At 44.4% G+C, this 18930-nt stretch overlaps 1 protein-coding gene and 1 pseudogene across 3 annotated transcripts in view; one reads left to right on the top strand and one right to left on the bottom strand.

Moving 5' to 3' along the window:
* Window positions 1-8802: 8802 nt before the first annotated feature.
* LOC142449282 (cytochrome c oxidase subunit 5B, mitochondrial-like) lies at window positions 8803-9146 on the bottom strand (annotated as a pseudogene).
* Window positions 9147-12134: 2988 nt separating this feature from the next.
* TMCC1 (transmembrane and coiled-coil domain family 1) overlaps window positions 12135-18930 on the top strand; it is a 181324-nt gene continuing 174528 nt past the window's right edge. The window contains exon 1 of one of the 3 annotated variants that reach the window (XM_075550065.1): window positions 12135-12246. The gene's annotated coding sequence lies outside the window, so the exon portion shown is untranslated. The remainder of the gene's footprint in view (window positions 12247-18930) is intronic. The other 2 variants (XM_075550064.1, XM_075550067.1) reach the window with 2 other exon arrangements.

Genomic DNA, 18930 nt, shown 5'->3' with positions numbered 1-18930 from the left:
AAAAAAAAAAAAATCCGCCAAAGAACACAGTAGCTAAGAGTAAAGCTTGACATTCAGGGACTCTCTGCTGTCTCTCTACTCAGCCCATCATTCTTATTTTGTAGACAATACTGAGGCCTAGAAAGAGAAAGTGGGAGAGAGAGGAGACTGTCTGCTCCTATGAAGATTTACAGTCTTGGAGACCCCGTGTATGGCTGCTATGAGTTGGAACCATCTTGATGACAGTGCTTTGCTTTGATAGAAAAGGGTTTGTGGGAATTTACTACATGAGTTTGTTTGCAGCATAAGGTTCTGTGTACTGGTCCCTGTCTGGTGAGTTTAATGGCCTGCCTTGGGAGAGGCCAAGTATTTCTCTGGTGCCTCCTCAGTCCACATACAGTTCCTACCTTAAAGGGCTCATCTCTAGTTCCCTGAACAATGGAGACTGAGGAAGTTGTGTTTCATTACAAGAGTGACTAAGAGCCTCTACTCAAGCACTCCCTCAATGAATGAATACTTTCTTTTATTAAATTGGCACTCTACGATGCTCACCCTCCCGATACAACTACTGAAGCCAAAGCGGGTGAACAAGTAAATGTGGTGAAGAAAGCTGATGGTGCCTGGCTAACAAAAGAGATAGTGTCTGGGGTCTTAAAGGCTTGAAGATAAACAAGCAGCCATCTAGCTCAAAAGCAACAAAGTCCACATGGAAGAACACACCAGCCTGGGTGATCACGTGGTCCCAAAGGGATCAGTTATCAGGCATCAAATAACAAAAAATCATATCATTGGGTGCACACCCCCATGATACGATTGCTGAGGACAAATGGGTGCATAAGCAAATGTGGCGAAGAAAGCTGATGGTGCCCGACTATCAAAAGATAGTGTCTGGGGTCTTAAAGGCTTGAAGGTGAACAAGTGGCCATCTAGCTCAGAAGCAACAAAGCCCACATGGAAGAAGCACACTAGCCTGTGCGATCACGAGGTGCCAAAGGGACCAGGTATAAGGCATCATGCAAAAATATATATATACTATAGTGAATGAAGGGGAAAGTGCAGAGTGGAGAACCAAAGCCCATTAGTCGGACACTGGAGATCCCCTCACAGAGGGGTTTAGGAGAGGAGATAGGTCAGTCAGGGTGCGATGTAGTACCGATGAAGAACACAGTTTTCCCCCAGATCCTGGATGCTTCCTCCTCCCAACTACCATGATCTGAATTCTACCTTGCAGGACTGGATAGGGCAGAGGTTGTACACTGGTGCATATGGGAGCTGGAGGCACAGGGAATCCAGGGTGGATGGTACCTTCAGGACCAGGGGTGTGAGGGGCGATACTGGGAGAGCAGAGGATAAGTGGTTTGGAAAGGGGGAACCGATGACAGGGATCTACGTGTGACCTCCTCCCTTGGGGACGGACAACAGAGAAGGGGGCGAAGGGAGACGCCGGATAGGGCAAGATATGACAAAATAATTTATAAATTATCAAGGGCTCATGAGGGAGGGGGGAGCAGGGAAGGAGGGGGAAAAAAAGAGAACCTGATGCAAAGGGCTTAAGTGGAGAGCAAATGCTTTGAAAATGATTAGGGCAAAGAATGTAGGGATGTCCTTTATACAATTGATGTATGTATATGTATGGATTGTGATAAGAGTTGTATGAGCCCCTAATAAAATGTTTAAAAAAAAGTGACCAAGAGAGCTTTGATGGATTTACTAGCGCTTTCCTGTGTCCCTTCATTGTGATCTCTACGACAGTAGCTGCCCTGTCCAGTGATCCATCTTCTCTTGAAAACAATGTTTGCTGGTTTTTTGGAGATCCCTTGGTGTCACAGAGAGATGGAAGTGTTGACTGTATCCCCTGACCCACTCAGAAGGAATGACAACAAAATGAGCCCAGGGACCACTACAGTGGCTGTGGCAGTGCACGCGCCAGCACAGCGGGGGGAAGGGCCATGAGGGCTGTGATGTCAGTAGGATTGGTACCACCTGGTATTTAGTATGGTAAGTTGCCACATCACCCCCCACATTTCGTTCCTCGTCACCTCCTCATCCACCCTTGGTTGAAGAGGTAGTTCTCTGCCTTGGCCAATGGGAGAGAAGAGCTGCAGTGAGCCATAGGGGTATGTGTATGTGTATGTGTGTGTGTAACACCATGAGTTGCTACACTGGGTGACCCCACTGTGGAGACCTACCCTTCTCTACGTGCCAGCCAGCAGGAGATTCTGGTAATTGCTACGTCACAATGGCCCAGCCTTATGTCAATAGTTGATTGGTCTAGGAGTGGTCACTGGCCTGAAACTGGGCCAATTGGAATCCTTCTGGACTGGAATTAAGGAAAACAGGACACAGGTTTAAACATTTTTTAGTTTGAGACTTAAGAATGGAAGGCAGCTATGGGGAGGATGCTGGTGGGATGGAATAAAGTCGGGGAAGGCTGAGAGGACAGGAAGAAAGGGTCCTAACGTGCTGGTGCTTTGAGGACCTTCCCTTTCAATGGTTATGGTCTAGAAATATACCAGCATCTTTCTAATAAAGTTCTCTATGTTATGAATTAAATCCCCTGCCCCCAATATGTGTCAAGTTAACTGGGTTGAGGGCAGAGCATGTCCTTTGGACCCAGGATCCCTGCCCTGAGAACCGCCTGGATCTGGGGAAATATTGATGCCAAGACACATGGAGATCTCCAAGGAAGGCTGGGCCCACAGCTGATCAGCCTTCTTCCTGGGCTGTGAGCCAACGGAGAGAGGAAACCCTCCCCCGGAGCTAGTGCCCTGAATTTGGACTTTTATCCTCTTAAACTGTGAGAAGAATGTGACGTCAGGATTGGAGGAAGGCTTATTAGCAACCTGCCATCTGCGGAAGACACAACCTTGCTTGCTGAAAGTGAGGAGGACTTGAGGCACTTGTTGATGAAGATCAAGGATTGAAGCCTTTAGACTGGATTACAACTAAATGTTAAGAAGACCAAAATCCTCTTAACCAACCCAATAGGTAACATTGTGATAAATGGAGAAACGGTTGAAGTTGTCAAGGAGTATGTCTTGCTTGGATCCACAATCAACGTGCACAGAAGCAGCAGTCAAGAGATAAAAAGATATATTGATTAGATAAATCTGCTGCAGAAGACCTCTTTGAAAAAGAAGGATGTCACTTTGAGATCCAAGTCATGGAGTCATGGCATTTTCAGTTGCCTCATATGCATGTGAAAGTTGGACATTGGATAAAGAAGACAAAAGAAGAGCTGATGCATTTGAATTGTGGTGCTGGAGAAGAATATTGAAAGGACAAACAAATGTGTCTTGGACACAGTAGGGCCAGAGTGCTCCTTCAAGGCAAAGATGGCAAGACTTTGTTTTACATACTTTGGGCATATTGTCCCTGGAGAAGGACATCATACTTGGTGAAGTAGAGGGGCAGTGAAAAAGAGGAAAGCCCCAAGGAGATGGGTTGACACAGTGGCTGCAACCATGGGCTCAGGCATGGGCACCATTGTGAAGATAGCGCAGCATCGTACACGCTTTCAATCTGGTGTGCATATAGTTGCTATGGGCCAGAAGCGGCTTGATGGCACCTGACAACAGCAGCAAACACTGGGAGCATCTCTGTTCGTTAAAGCTATCCACTTGTGGGGTTTCTGTTATAGCAGCACTTTGTGACCAAGACACCCTGGTTTTGTTTGTAAGCATGAATGTTACAGATTTCTCTCCCTTGAGACCAAATTAGAGCAGCACACTTGACATCGGTGATCCAGGTCAGTAGACTTCAGTAGGGAGGCTGACAAAGTGCTCTTCCCTTAGTAACAACTGCATTCTTGGCTCTGCTTACATAGGGAGAGGGACCTTGGGAATTGGACTAGGGTCTTATTCCACTGGTTTTGTACAACTTCCAGGAAAGGCTATGAATAAGAGACATTTATGTCCACACACCCATCTCATCTGTTGGGTTTTCTGAAATGTATCCTTGTCCTATCCCTCCCAGTGTGAAGATGAGGCCAGAAGAAGGAATGTAGTTTATAGGGAAGTGGGAGAGGAATTAACTCTTGTCAGGGTATCCCTCGGAGGCCCTGAGTGGGAGGCAGACGGAAGGTGACTTCCGTGCCAATATGAATGAGGTCGCTCACAATCCCTTACATCTACCTAATATTTTATAAGGTACAACTCAAGTCTCATAAAGTACACAAGTCTTTGGGAACACATTTTTACATTTGTATTTACCTGGGTGAGGAGCTCTGGTGGCATAGTGGTTAAGACTGGGCTGCTAACTACAAGGTCAGCAGTTCAAAACCATCAGTTTGCTCCTCTGGAGAAGGATGAGGTTCTCTATTTCTGTCAAGATTTACAGTCTTGGAAATCCACAGGGACAGTCTACCCTGTCCTACAGGGTTGCTGTGAGTTAGAATCAACTCGCTAGCAGTGAATTAGTTAGTGAGTAACCTACCACCCAGATCAAGGTAAAACATTTCTTGCACCCTAAAAGACTTCAGCTTACCCCTTCTACATCCCCATGTACTCTGACATACTCGTGTTTGCTCCCTAGGGTTGCTGTACGAAAGGCTGCTTATTCCACGCCTCCCCACCCACAGACTTTTTAAATTTACAAACAATGTCACTTTCACAGATACTGCAGCTTGCTTCATCATATCTTGTTGGAGGGCACAATCAACCACAACATACCTCTATTATCATGAATTGCTTTTGTCTGTTCCTTGAACTCCATATAAGGGAGACATACAGTATATGCACTTTTACGTCTGCTTCTTTCTTTCGACATAATAGTGTCGCTGGCACTCTTGTTGAATCTTCACTATACCCCTGTCACAATGACTAATGTTAGTTAGGTGCTGGGCACTGTTCCAAGTGCATTTAATCCTCCCACAACACCTATGAGATAAGTAGCAACGAGGGGAATGAGGGCCAGAGAGGTGAAGTAACTTGCCCAAGACACAGGAATGCAGAGTTAGGAGCAAAAGGTAGGTAATCTATATTGAGAGTCTATGCAGGTAACCTAAAAGGTTATTGTTTTGTTAACTGCTGTCAGACCTCATGAACGGCAGAAGGAAACATTGTTATGTCCTGTCATCTTCATGATCACTGGTGTGGTCAAGACAATTGTTGTGACTACTGTGTACTTTGAATGCCTTCCAACCTACGGGCTTCATTTTCCAGTGCTATATTGGACAAACAGCCCATTGTGATCCCTAGGGATGTTGTCTAGTTTTCAGAAGTAGATTGACAGGTCTTTCTTTATCAGGGAGGTCTGCTGAAACCAGTCTACCATGGACAACCCTGTTGATACTTGAAATGCTGGTGTCATAACTTGCAAAATTGTAAAAACAAATAAGCCATCAAAGTATGACACTGACCAGCGGTGTCGCCTAAGAGGTGCCTGTTGCTGTTGAGACGATGCCAACTCACAACAACCCTATAGGACAAAGTAGAACTTCCCACACTGCCATATCCTCCTTCGGTGGAGCAGTCGGGGGTCTGAACTGTTAACTTGTTGGTTAACAGCTGAGTGCTTAGCCATTGTGCCAGCGAGACTCCCACTCATTTTTCAGGCTGAGTGAAATTAGCTAGGTAGACTGGGGTCTTGGGATGCTTAACTAGTTTAACAGAAGTAAAAGTGGAATAAAAGAATAACTTTAAAAATAACAACAAAACATTGCCCTCAAGTCAATTAGGACTGATAGTCATCCTCCAGAATGGACTAGAACTACCCCATAGGATTTCCAAGTTAGAGAAGCAGACAGACACAACTTCCTCCAGTAGAGCAGCTTAATGGGTTCTTATTGTCAACTTTTTGGTCTCTAGATGAACACTTTAAGCTCTGCGCCACCAACATGCCTTGAAACGTGTTAAGGATTATATGACTAACTATGAGGCATAGCTATGTTTCATTGACTGAGAGAGGATTGTGATTCCTTCTTTGTTAGTTCAGCACACATGTATTGAGGACTAACGATACTTGTCAGAAGATACTCTGAAACTTGCTTTTGATCATAGAGTTACTAAAGCAAATGGAAGAAATGATGATGTAAAAAGAGAGGAGCAGAAACAATTTAAGGGTGGCTCAAAAAGATAAAGTAATATTATAATGACATGTGCAAGGTCCTGGAGTAAGAAAACCGAAAAAGAAAGAACATGCTCAGCATCCCTCAAACTGGAAACAAAAGAAGAAAGCATTTCAAACCATGGGCTGCAACACTGAAAGATTCCACAGGCAAAGTATGAAATGATGTAGAAAACATCAGAAGATGGAAAAAGTACACAGAATCACTGTACCAAAAAGAGGTAGTTGACATTCCACCATTTCAGGAGGTAGCGTATGAGCAAGAACCCATGGTGCTGAAGGAAGAAGTTCAAGCTGCACTGAATGCCTTAGCCAACAACAAGACTCCAGGAATTGATGGAACACCAAAGGAAATGTTTCAACAGGCGAATGAAGCACTGGAAAGACTCATCTATGTCAGGAAATTGGGAAGACAGCTACTAGGCCAACTGACTGGATGAGATCTATATTTGTAACCATTCCAAAGAAAGTTGACCCAACAGAATGTGGAAATATTGAACAATATCATTGACATCACATGCAAGTGAAATTTTGCTGAGGATCATCACACAATGGTTACAGCAGTACATTGACAGTTACCAGAAATTCAGGCTGGTTTCAGAAAAGGATGTGGAACAAAAGATATATCACTGGATGTCAGATGGATCTTGGCTCAAAGCAGATTATGCCAGAAAGATGTTTACTTGTGGTTTATTGACTGTGCCAAGGCATTTGACTGTATGGATCATAACAAACTATGTATAACATCGAAACGAATAGGAATTCCAAAACATTTCATTGTGCTCATTTGGAATTTGTACATGAATCAAGAGGCAGCCATTCACACAGAACAAGGGAGTACTGCATAGTTTAAAACCAGAACAGGTGTGTGGCAGGGTTGTATCCTCTCACTATACTTATTCAATCTGTGCTGAGCAAAATCATCAGAGAAGCTGGATTATATGAAGGACTCGACATCAGGATTTAAGCAAGGCTTATTAATAACCTGTCATATGCAGATATGCCACCTTACTTGCTGAAAGTAGGGAGGACTTGAGGCACTTGCTGATGAAGATCAGTCATTGCAGCCTTCTGTATGGACTACAACTTAATAGAAAGAAAACAGAAATCCACACAATTGAGCCAATAGGCAACATTATGCTAAACAAAGAAAAGATCGAAGGTATCAAGGACTTAATTTTGCTTGGATCCACAATCAATGCTCATGGAAGCAGCAGTCAAGTGATCAAATGATGAATGGCATTGGGTAAATCTGCTGCACAATATATCTGTAAAGTGTTCAAGAGCACTTTAAGGACTAAAGTGCCTGACTCAAGCTTTGTATTTTCAATCACCTCTTATGCATGTGAAAGTTGGACAGTGAACAAGGAAAGCCAAAGAAGAGTGGATGTGTTTGAGTCACGATGCTGGTAAAGAATACTGAGAGTATCATGAACTCAAAGAAGTATAGCCAGCATGCTCCTTAGAGGTTATAATAGTGAAACGTTGGATATGTTACCAACTGAGACCAGACCCTGGTAAAAGATCGTATAGTTGGTAAAGTGGATGGTCATTGAAAACAAGGAAGACCCTCAATAAGATGGATTGGCACAGTGGCTGCAACAAGATTTACACATAACAACAACTGTACGGATGGTGCAGGATTGGGCAGTGTTTCATTCTGTTGTACACCAGGGTCGCTCTGAGTCAGAGCCGACTTGCCAGGACCTAAAACAACAAGTAGACATGTGGGTGTGGGATGGATCAGTCTTTTTCATCTTCGTCATTCTAATGAGGGCGTAGTGGTTAACTCACTATGCCTTTTAATTTCCAAATCACCAGATGACTAAAGATGTTAAGCATTTTAAAATTATGTACTGGCCATTTTTATACCTTTTGTGAAGTATGTATTAAAAACTTTTGTCAACTGTTTTATTGGGTTGTCTAATCATCCAATTATATATATTTGGATATAGGTAATTTAGTAGATAATCAGATTGCATAATTGCATATATCTTGTTGGTTTAGTTTGTCTTCATTATGTTTTTTTAATTAAATTACACTTTTTTTAGTCTTTTCATTTTTTAATGGTGTCTTTCCAAGAGCAAAATATTTTAATGCTGATGCAGTTTAACCTTTGACATTTTTGTTGCACATGATGTGTTAGTCTGGGTAAACTAGGGAAACAAATCCACAGATACTCATATGTTTTATATAAAGGATAAGTACATCCCAATCCAGTGCTGCTCAAGCCCATAAGTCTAACATTAGCCCATATGTCCAATACCAATCTACAAAGTCCTCCTCAATCTCACATAACACATGCAATTACGCTGACGGCAGGAGGAAAGATGAACCAGTGAATATGTAAGCATCTCAGCATTGTCAGGGGTCTCCACACTGCTGTTCCAGCACCCAGGGCTGCATCGGGGTAGATCCATGTGACTTCTCCTCAGGGATGTCTTGCAGGAAGTGAGCCTTGTCAGCTGAAGCAGAGATCTGGCTAAGGCAGCTGCACCCTGGTCCAACCATCAGAAAGCAAGAGACCCGAGAACTAGGAAGGCGAGGCTCACTGAGCCATTTATCTCTCAGCCCACATGTGTTTATCGGCCAGGTTGGCACAATAAACCTTCACTATCTCACATGCTTTTTCTGTCCTAAGACATCTTTGCCTATCCTAGAGTCATAAGGATCTCCTCCGTTTTCATTTTATTTTTATGGGAGAAGGAGGTAATGCAATGACTAGTCTTTATTGAAGATAAGAAAATGTTTAGTGAGTCAGCGCAGGGGCTCAGTGGGACAACTGATGGGGCGGGGCAACAGCTGGTATTGGGTTCCAAAGTCAGGGCGCCACTTAGCATCACCTTTGTGTAGCCAAAACCAGATGACAGCACTTGTCCTCGTCACGGATGCAGCCCTGGATTCCCTGGTTGGTGATGGAGGGGCCTACATCCAGCCCTTTGCGTGCAGCCCTCATGACCTCACCTTCCAGCCTGCTCGTTGTCAGGAGGGATGCCACCTCCAGGTGCCATGCAGCGCAAGGCGGCCATCCCATTGGGACCTGGGGCCCTCAGGACCTAAGCGGTCAATGCTCCAGCTCCGAGAAGTAACCTTGAGGCCATTCAGCCTGCGACCAGTAGAAACACTTCCGGCCTTGATCTTTTCTTCTAAAAGCTTTTTATAACTATTTCATCATCCATTTTGAGCTACTTTTCTCTGAGCTCTATAAATGCATTTCACCGACCTAAACTCTAGGAGTCACTCTTGACAACTCTTTCTCCTTTACCAGTCACGTCACTCTCTCTTCAACCTTCTCTTCATCTTCTCCCCCAATTCATCATCAAGTATTGCCCAGTTGACCCCTGAATTTGATCCCTCTTGTCCACCATCAGAGAGCTTTGGTGGTCCTGTGGGTTAGGTGAACAGCCAGGTTAGATTAACAGCCAGGTTCCAATTCACTCACCATTTGGCGTGAGAAAGATGAGGATGTCTGCTCCTGTGAAGGTTTACCATCTCAGAAACCATCCATCTGGAAGGTTCTACTCTGTCTTATAGGGTCTCTGAGGCAGAATCAACTCAGTCGCAGTGGGTTTGGTTTTGGGTTTTCTTTACTGTAGTTTCTTTACTCTGTGCAGTCTCTCTGGTATTTTTATAGCTCACCACATGGCTTGGAGGCAAACAGGTTAGATGCAGATACCATCTCAAGGACTAGATAACTCTGAGAGTCTTCTCTCATTTGTGACCAAAAGGTTAAGTGCTATCTTGTTAGTCAACAATGACATCCTAAGACTGGCTTAATCCTTTAACAATCTCATTGTTCTATTTCTTGCTTGCGGTCAACAACTGTTTCCCCTGGTTAGCCTGAAACTTGAGTTAATGTAATACTTTTGTACATGACTCTCCCAGAGTGTGAATCCGACCCCCTCCCCCCAATATTCTCTCTATAGTCTGATTTCAAAGAAGACAACATCAAGACAGCCTGTTTTGCTGTTCATCTCTTCTTTGGCGTCACCTTCTAAAAAAGAAACTTTTCTTTCATCTTCTCTAACTTGGAGTTAGTGAATGGGCTTTGCTGCTGCAGAGTATGATGAACTCTTAGTGCCAATATCTACTATCTCCACCCTACCTAGCCCTGATTATCATAGCAATCTTCTCAATGGGCACAGAGCTGCATCCAGGCAGCTCTACACACTGCCATCAATAATCTTTCAAAACAGAAGGAATGACAGCTATTCCTCCTGCAGTGCTGTTGGGTGGGGTTGGGAGACCTCCAACAGTTTCTCAAATGGCTAGGCTTAAAACCCTACATCCTACCTCAGCACTTACCTACTTCTTTTTTTTCCTTCTTCCTTTTTTTATTTAATAAATTATTTTATTGGGGCTCATACAACTCTTATCACAATCCATACATACATCAATTGAGTAAAGCACCCTTATACATTCATTGCCCTCGTCATTCTCAAAATTCGCCTTCCACTTGGGTTCCTGGAATCAGCTCGTTTTCCTTTTTTCCCCTCCCTCTCCCTTCCCGCTCCCCACTCCCCCATGTACCCTTAATAGTTGATAAATTATTATTTTATCTTATCTTATACTGCCCGGCATCTCCCCTTACCCATCTTCCCATTGCCCATACCCCTGATAGGAGGCTACACATACATCCCCGAGATTGGTTCTCCCTTTCTACACCCCCTTCCCTCCCGGTGTCACCACTCTCACTGCTGGTCCTGAGGGGTCCATCCATCCTAGATTCTCTGTGTTTCCAGATCCCTACTGCAACGCTGTGCATCCTCTGGTCTAACCAGGTCCGCAAGGCAGAATTAGGATTATGATAATTGGAGGGGGGGGCGGGGGGAGGAAGCGTTCAAGAATTAGAGGAAGGTTTTGAGTTTCATCGTTGCTACACTGAACCCCTAGTGACCCATCTCCTCCCCACTACCCCTCTACAAGGGATGTCTAGCTGTTTACAGATGGGCATTAGGTCCCCATCATGTACTCCCCTCATTCACGGTGATGTGATTTCCCCCCCACCCCTGCCTTTGTTTGAAACCTGGTTCCCTCTGTCCTTCATGATCACACATGTGGGCTTTGTTTCTTCTGGGCTAGGTGGCCACTTGTTTACTTTTAAGCCTTTAAGTCCCCGGACGCTGTGCCGGACGCTGTATCTCTCAATAGCCGGGCACCATCAGCCTTCCATACTTCTCCTTACACTCACTCTACTCCACATTTAATGGGCCTGGCCACTTAAGTTTCCACCTCTTGACCCTTTCCACGGAGCCTATCCATTCCAGCCCCAGCACTGTGGACTAAATTAATTTCCCCACGTGGCATGTACCCCTTAGGGAAGCTTTTTACCAACGGCAAATGTAGTGATAACTAAATCTCCCATTAACATTTTCTTTCTTCGCCAGATTTCCAACTCCATGATGCCAGCGATCCCTTTCGTTCCCTCACTGTAAGTTTCCTCCAGGGCCTGGCGCATGGAAGATGCCTCAATAGATGAATAATGAGAGAATGACTGAGTTAGGGTAATGGAAATGATAAAGGATGGACTGATGAATCCTTGCAGCTTCTTCAGTGAAATAGTGTTTGTTTCCCCAATAGTGTTTGAAAACTGGCTACATTGGAGAACGGTTTCGATCCCAGGTAGGGAGAACAGGTGTGTGGGCGGGCACAGCGGCCAGAAATCCACTTACACCTGCACTGCCACTGCGCCCTACTTTCTAGGGGAAAAAGAAGGGGGCTACGCTAGCAGATCACCTTTCCGGGAGACCATCTTCCGAGGCGCCCACGGAGCACGTGGTGGGGTGCCACCTGCAGCGTCTCAGCTCAGCTAGCCAGCGATCGCGTGGGTGGGCGGGATAGAGGTGGGCCCCGCCCTTTCACGCCCGTTCCCGCCCCCTGCGGCGTGCGCGCGCCCGCTGGCCTGCCGCTCGCCGCCCCGCGCCTGCGCCGCCGGGCGGGGGCGGAGGTTGTGGGCGGTGGCGGCGGGCGCGCGCGCGCGCTCTCGCCCCCTCGCGCCCGTTCACGTTCCCGCGTCCGGGCTGAGAAGGCAGCGGCGGTGGTGGCGGTGGCGGTGGCGGCTGAGGCGGCGCGTGGGGAGGGTGGGGAGGGGGGTAGTTGGGGGGGATGGACCGGGCGCGGCGGCCGCAGCGGCGGGAGCCGGCGCTTGAGCACCAACGACGGCGCTGGCGGAGACGCCGCTTGCTCCTCCTCTCGCCGCCGGTGAGTGAGTGCCTCCGCCCGGGAGGCTGGCGGCCCCTCGGCCCAGTGGGGGCAGAGTCCTGCGGGGAGCGCGGCCGGGCGGCACCACCGACGCGGGCCTGGCCTCCAGCTCGCGGCCTGGTGCGTCTCGGACCCTTGCCCGGGTCGGGGATCAAGCCCCGGGCCTAGGGCTCGACTCCCGGCGTTCCTGCGGGGCCGCTGCCCTTTCCTGCCCCTTCGGCTGTCATTTTGATCCTGGGACTTTTCTCCCACCGCCGGCACCTTGCCCTCTCCCCAGCAGCCCCTTCCGGGCCGGCGGGAGGCCAGGGCGTGTGAGGAGTTGGGCTGAGGCCCGAAGGACTGTTTGGGGACCGGTTCCCATGGTGGGGTGCGGGTAGCGGGGATTGTCTAGAACCAGAACCGCGCTTGCCCTGGCGGCCCCAGAAGTTGGGCTCAGCTCTTGCCACCTGAAACCAGTTTTGCATCGTTTGCGTTGATTTTGAACTTGTGTGTGTGTGTGTGTGTGGGGCGGGGGCAGGAATAAGTGTGGAGGTGGGGGGATGTGAGGCCAGGCTGCGTGGGCTTGGCCTCTGGGTGCCCTTTAGTAGCCGGTTCAGGAAGGGGAGAAGGGCGCAGTGAGTTGCCCCTTATCCGTGGAGTGGTACTGACTCTTAGCGACCCAAGAGGACAGCCGAACTGCTTCGTGGGTCTCCCAGGCTATGCATCTTCACGGAAGCAGACTGCCTCATCTTTCTCCCTCGGAGTAACCTGTAGGTTCAAACCACCCCATCTTTGCCGAGCGCGTTAAATAACCACAGTACCGCCAAGGCTCCTCTTAAAGCGCCAGAGAGATTTTTATAGCTTGCAAACCCCTGCTTTTCTCAGCCTAAGCAGAGATGTGCACAGCGTTGGGCTTGGCTTGGTTCTAACCTTGACAACGTCGACGGCGAGAATCCTCCAGGTGAATCTGCAGCCCGCTTGAGCTGATGGCCAATTCTCTCCACCGTTGTTAGGGCGAGAACTCAGCCTATACTTTTGGTAGATCCTAGCCATTGCTGTTGGCGAATTGCCTTTCGGTATGTCCTATCAGGAAGAAACAAAGACCTCACCTGAGGAGGGCTGACCTGAACGGCTGCTTAGGGTTGCCAAGATCGTTACTCTTTTTTTTTAGATCGTTACTCTTTATGGGAGCAGATAGCCTCATCTTTCTCCTGCAGAAGGGCTGGTGCCTTTGAACATGCTTCCTTGCAGTAACAGTCCAATGCACATAGAGGAAAGGAAAACGACCTCTCTCTCATATAGTCACACACACTTGTGAAATGGTCGTTACAATTCTGACAAAACTCATGAGATGTACCTGTACCAGAAAAGTCTGAATTCCTAAATTAGCCAATTCTTTTTTTAAAATCAGCATTTAAACATGCATTTGTGTTGAAAGGAAAACAACGTTGATTTGTTTATGCCTTCTGATCAGTGTCTTAAAATTTGGAATTGAATGGTTAATCAAATCTATTTACTACCTGATATAGAAATTGTTGCAAAGCCTGGCGTAAAGAACGGTATAAAAATGCTGAGGTAGATAAGTTCCCCTTTTTCCTTTGTAGAAAGGAATTATGAGTAGGTAGTAGTTTTCATGGGTTCGTGTAACAAATGGTACTCCTAGTGGGATTGAATTTAACAACACTTTGTCCTCTATCAGCAGAGTTGGCTAAAAAAAAAATTAACTCACACACCCACTCTCAGGCTACTATGTAGTATAGAAAGTTAAGCTGCTGTTGGTCTGTGGGTGGTAACCTTTCATTTCTAAAGGTTTTTCAGCTGCTTACAAAATAGGCTGCTGATCAGCATATTAACTCAGATATTAAAAATGTATTTACATTCTTTTATAGCTATGGCATTTATTAACATGGGTTATGACCAATGTTTTATAACCATTAGGTGCTCTGTATTATAGAAAAAGAGATACTTTAGTATTTGCATCTTGGGAAAATAGGCACAATCAGCGTTCAGAACATGCTGTGGCACCTTGTAGTAGCTGAGAAACCAAATCAAACTTACTGCAATTGAGATGACTTACAGCGACCCTATATAGGACAGAGTAGCACTGCCCCTGTAGGTTTCCAAGATAGTAATTAAACTTTTTTTTTTCCTGAGAGTAAATTTTTATGGGAACAAGAAGCCTCACCTTTTCCCGTGGAGTGGCTGGTGGATTTGAACTGCTGATGTTGCAGTTAGTCCCAATGTGTAACCCACTGTACCACCAAAAGATCCTTTGTAGAAGTTGAGAGACTTTTATTAGTAACAAAAACTGCCTATAATTTGATGAAGACCTCTGATCATCTGGACTAGTTGGTGATTGCTATTACATTAAGCCCCCACCCCTTCCTGCTCCATACTTTCTACAAGAGTGTTTATGCTTATATGCATAAAACCTTAGATGACTGAAGGTTTAAGTGTAAACGTCTCAAGGTGGCATTTTTTGATTATTCATCAAAGATTTACCAAGCTGTAAGCTTTGGAGCTGTAGTAGGGTGACAAAGCTGATAGGTACCACATATATTCGAGTATAAGCTAACCCGAATATCAGGCGAGGCACCTAATTTTACCACAAAAACTGCATTAAAAATATGATGAAAAACTAGGCTTATACATGAGCATATACAGTAGGTGTCTGCCCTCTTTGAGCTTTAGTGTGTGTGTGTGTGTGTGTGTGTGTATGTGTGTGTGTAATATGCAATAAGCAAGCAAATAGACAAGATAATTTGACATAATGCTATAAATCAGAGGTCAAGTAGGTTTCTGTTAAGGGCCAGATAGTAAATATTTTGCTATGTCACAACTTTTCAACTCTGTGTCACAGTCAAACTTTGAGCACTGTCATTTGAATTTTCTAAAAATTTCACATGCCCCAAGAGCTGGAAACACAGGGAGTCCAAGACAGAGAAACCTCTCAGGATAACAATGCGAATAGTGGTACCAGGAGGAGAAGGACAAGGTGGAGTTGAGAGGGGGAGCTGATCACAATGATCTACATATGACCCCCTCCCTGGGGGACAGACAACAGAAAAGTGGGTGAAGGGATATACTGGTCAGTGTAAGACATGAAATAAATAATTATAAGTTATTAAGGGTTCGTAAGGGAGGGGATAAATGAGGAGCTGATACCAAGGGCTCAAGTAGAAAACAAATGTTTTGAGAATAATGATGGCAACAAATGTACAAATGTGCTGGATGCAATGGATGAATGTATGGATTGGGATAAGAGTTGTACGAGCCCCCAATAAAATGATTTAAAAAAATCATTTTTTCATGTTTTTATTTTTTTTGCCCTCAACCATTTAGAGATGTACAAGCCATTCAGAGGCCCAACACATGGCATTCCAGATTTGGTCTAAGCTAGTTGTAGGCTGGCCCTTTATAGAAGAAGTTTGCTGCCACTGTAATAAACTGCAAAGAAAACAAACCAAGTTGATGTGCTCAAAGCAAGTGACTGGGCGGGCTGGATTGTTGCTTGGTGTGTCAGAGGCTGCCTCCCTAAGGAGCAGGTATTTGAATTGTGGCCTAAAAGAAGAGCTCTCCTGGCAGGTAGCACAGTGAGGGCCAAGGCTGCAGGTGGAAGTGAGTATTGTTTCCCAGTGTTAAACTTCCTCTTGAATCCGTCCTCCTTCCTTTCTCATTTTGTTTCTTTCAGCTAGGTTGCCCTCTTCCTGTTAGGTCTTAAAAAGTATCCATTAGAGAATATAAAAGTTAGAAGAGATCTTTACATCTTCCCAATTGTTCATTTCTAAAATGTTTTCTGAGTTTTCAGCTCTTACTTGAATAACTTTGGCAACAAAAAAATTACTGTGAAGAAAGCCAAACAATATTTGTTATGAGTTGCTGAAGACCTTATAGTAAACAAAGTACTACCCACTCTCACACTGTCCTTAGGATTTCTGATATTTCATCATTGCCTTCTAACCTAGGGGGCTTATCTTTTCAATATTGAAGAAGAATTGATACAAAATCAGAAATTTAAACAAAAACATATCAACATACAAAGCTATTGTTTCTTGACATCTATGTAGGTCTATACCAGTAGCCTTGGTGATGTAGTGGTTAGGTTGGGCTAACTGCAGGGTTAACAGTTCCAAACCACCATCCGCTTCTTGGGAGAAAGATGGCGCTTTCTACGCCAGTAACAGTTACAGTTTTGGCAACCCACAGGGGCAGTTCCCCCCTGGCCTATAGTGTCGCTGTGGGTTTGCATTGACCAGGCAGTGAGTGTGAGTAACATACACTTCTGGAAGCAGTATTTCCAGCTCTAATTCTCCCCTGAAGGATTTTGAGCTCTCTGATGTGTACCACGTCGAAAGGACAGTTTTAGCATCCTTGAGGGATAGATTGTATTCCTTTTCAATGTTTCATGAAGAGGGCAGGATCTGGGATATAGGGTAGATAAGGTAACATTTCCCAATGAAATTCTCATAAAACGGCCCTTGCTCCCCTTGCAGAACGAGCAGTTGAAATCTCTTGATTGGGGAGTGGGTGAGTGGGATTCCTTGGTGCAACTTTCTTGGCCTTTTTCCTCACCAGTGCAGCTTTATTTTCCTGAAACTTCCTCCTAGTAAGTCTGTCCCTTTGAGAAAGTCTATCACGATTACCCCTTTGAAGCCCCCCAAATAGTCTCTCTAATTTTCTGAACCAACCTCTTTACTTTGAGTTTGACTGGCCAGCAGATCCTCTCGAAGTGACTGTGTTAATAGAACCTCATTTTTTTTTCCTTGATCGAAGACACCCTAAGGAGACTCATACAAGTTCATTACTGAGAGCACTTGTCTGCAGCCATGCACTGATCACAGAAGACATGTTTGAACACATTTTGTTTGGAATAAGCTGCATGTATAAACAGACTCAGTATCTAGCACATACACCATATTTAGTTATATTTCGGCTGAATGACAGTGGGTTTTAAGAAAAAATAATTTAAAAATGTTCTTCATGTTGCAATAGGATTTTAGCCCTCTATTCCCTCGCACTAATCCTGCCTTACAGAACCTATGGAGTAAGTCTGTAGTGGGGTTGTAGCTCATCGAAGGATTAGGTTCTAAAGTTAGTGCTTTTAGCAAAAATCATCTAAGATGAAACCATACCTGAAAATCCTTTTCAATTGTCCCCAAACTATAGTGTACGTTAAAATATATTCATATAAACCAAAGTAATCCCCCATTGCCTCTGAGTTGATTCCAACTCTTGGTGACCTGTAGGATAGAGTAGAATTGCTCTCCTGGGATTCCAAAGCTGTGCCTTTTATGGAGCAAAGTGCCTCCTCTTTCTTCCACAGAGGGGCTGCTGGGTTCAAACCTCGAAACTTTGATTATTAACCAAGCGCTTACCCACTGTGCCACCAGGACTCCTCCTTTAATGTATAACCATGTGCATTAGAGGTCAAGAGCACCCTAGTTTGAAAGAAGGAACAAGAGAGACATAAGATGATATATAAATATTTGAGTTTTCAAATGATTTTGCTTTTTAAGACATCCCTATAAAACCCTAACAGTTGAGGATGGTAGGAAATTGTAATGGGTTCCTGCTTTGTTGTAGGGTTATTACTGTTTTTCCTATTAAGTCTTTTACATTAACAAATTTGATAACAGTATTAATTGTTAATATGTATTAAAGCACATACACATGGTAGGTGGTCAGTACATGCTTGCAGGATTTGAATCTGAATATTTGCTTTCTTGGGCTCACATACATATGGCCTTTTGAAAAATTGTTGAGAATAACTTGGCCACCTGCTTCCTGATACACTTAATTGGCATTTCCTGTTGTCATTCTACTGAACAGCTGTCACGTTTTATATTCTTTAGCTTTGGCCACATTTTACCAGAGGTCAGCTTGTAAGTTAAATGGGCATAATGATATAAATGTATTAGTTCTTCTACATAACTCTTAAGTATGAACCTTGCAATTTCTCCCAAAGGTCCACTTTAAAGATCCAATGTTTTTTATTTTAATTTTTTTTAAATTTTCTTTCTCACCCTTCTGATTGTAGTTTGTAAGGGTCCTAGTTTGTCATTGTTTCTTTTTTGCTTCGGTACAGTGAAGTACATTTTAAGGCTCTAACACAATTTTTATCTCCCTGATGATGTCTTCCCTCATAATCTGACGCTTAATATGCATTTTTAAAAATCAACTTTCAGTAAATGCACTTTTCTTTTTTATTGTGATAAATATATATAACAAACCATTTGCCTGATATCCTTTATCTATACTCCTCAACTTAATATTTTCATATTTTGTATGCCATATTGTCTTGTGAGCATTTGTCTTACCTTGCAATCAGATGATGCACTTATTGTGGGCAAAAACCACGTTTTATGTCCTATCTCTTATATCTCAGACACACTGAATAAAATTCCAGGTATGTTAATGGAGTTTTAAAACATTTTTGTTGAGAAAATATATGCCAACAAAAATATATGCCAATTTAAGTTTCTATGTGTCCAATTTAGTGACACATTTTAAGTTATACAACCATTCTCCCCCTCCATTTCTTTTTTTAATTTATTGGGGACTCATACAACGCTTATCACAATCTATAAATAGATGAGTTGTACAAAGCACATTTGTACATATGTTACCCTCATCATTCTCAAAACACCCGCTCTCCGTGTAAGCCTCTGGCATCAGTGCCTCATTTTTCTCCCTCCCTCCCCGCTG

The sequence above is a fragment of the Tenrec ecaudatus genome, chromosome 5 (genome assembly GCF_050624435.1).
Source record: "Tenrec ecaudatus isolate mTenEca1 chromosome 5, mTenEca1.hap1, whole genome shotgun sequence".
Classification (NCBI taxonomy): domain Eukaryota; kingdom Metazoa; phylum Chordata; class Mammalia; order Afrosoricida; family Tenrecidae; genus Tenrec; species Tenrec ecaudatus.
Note: the sequence above shows the minus strand (reverse complement) of the source record. Positions and strands in the feature narration are given on the sequence as shown.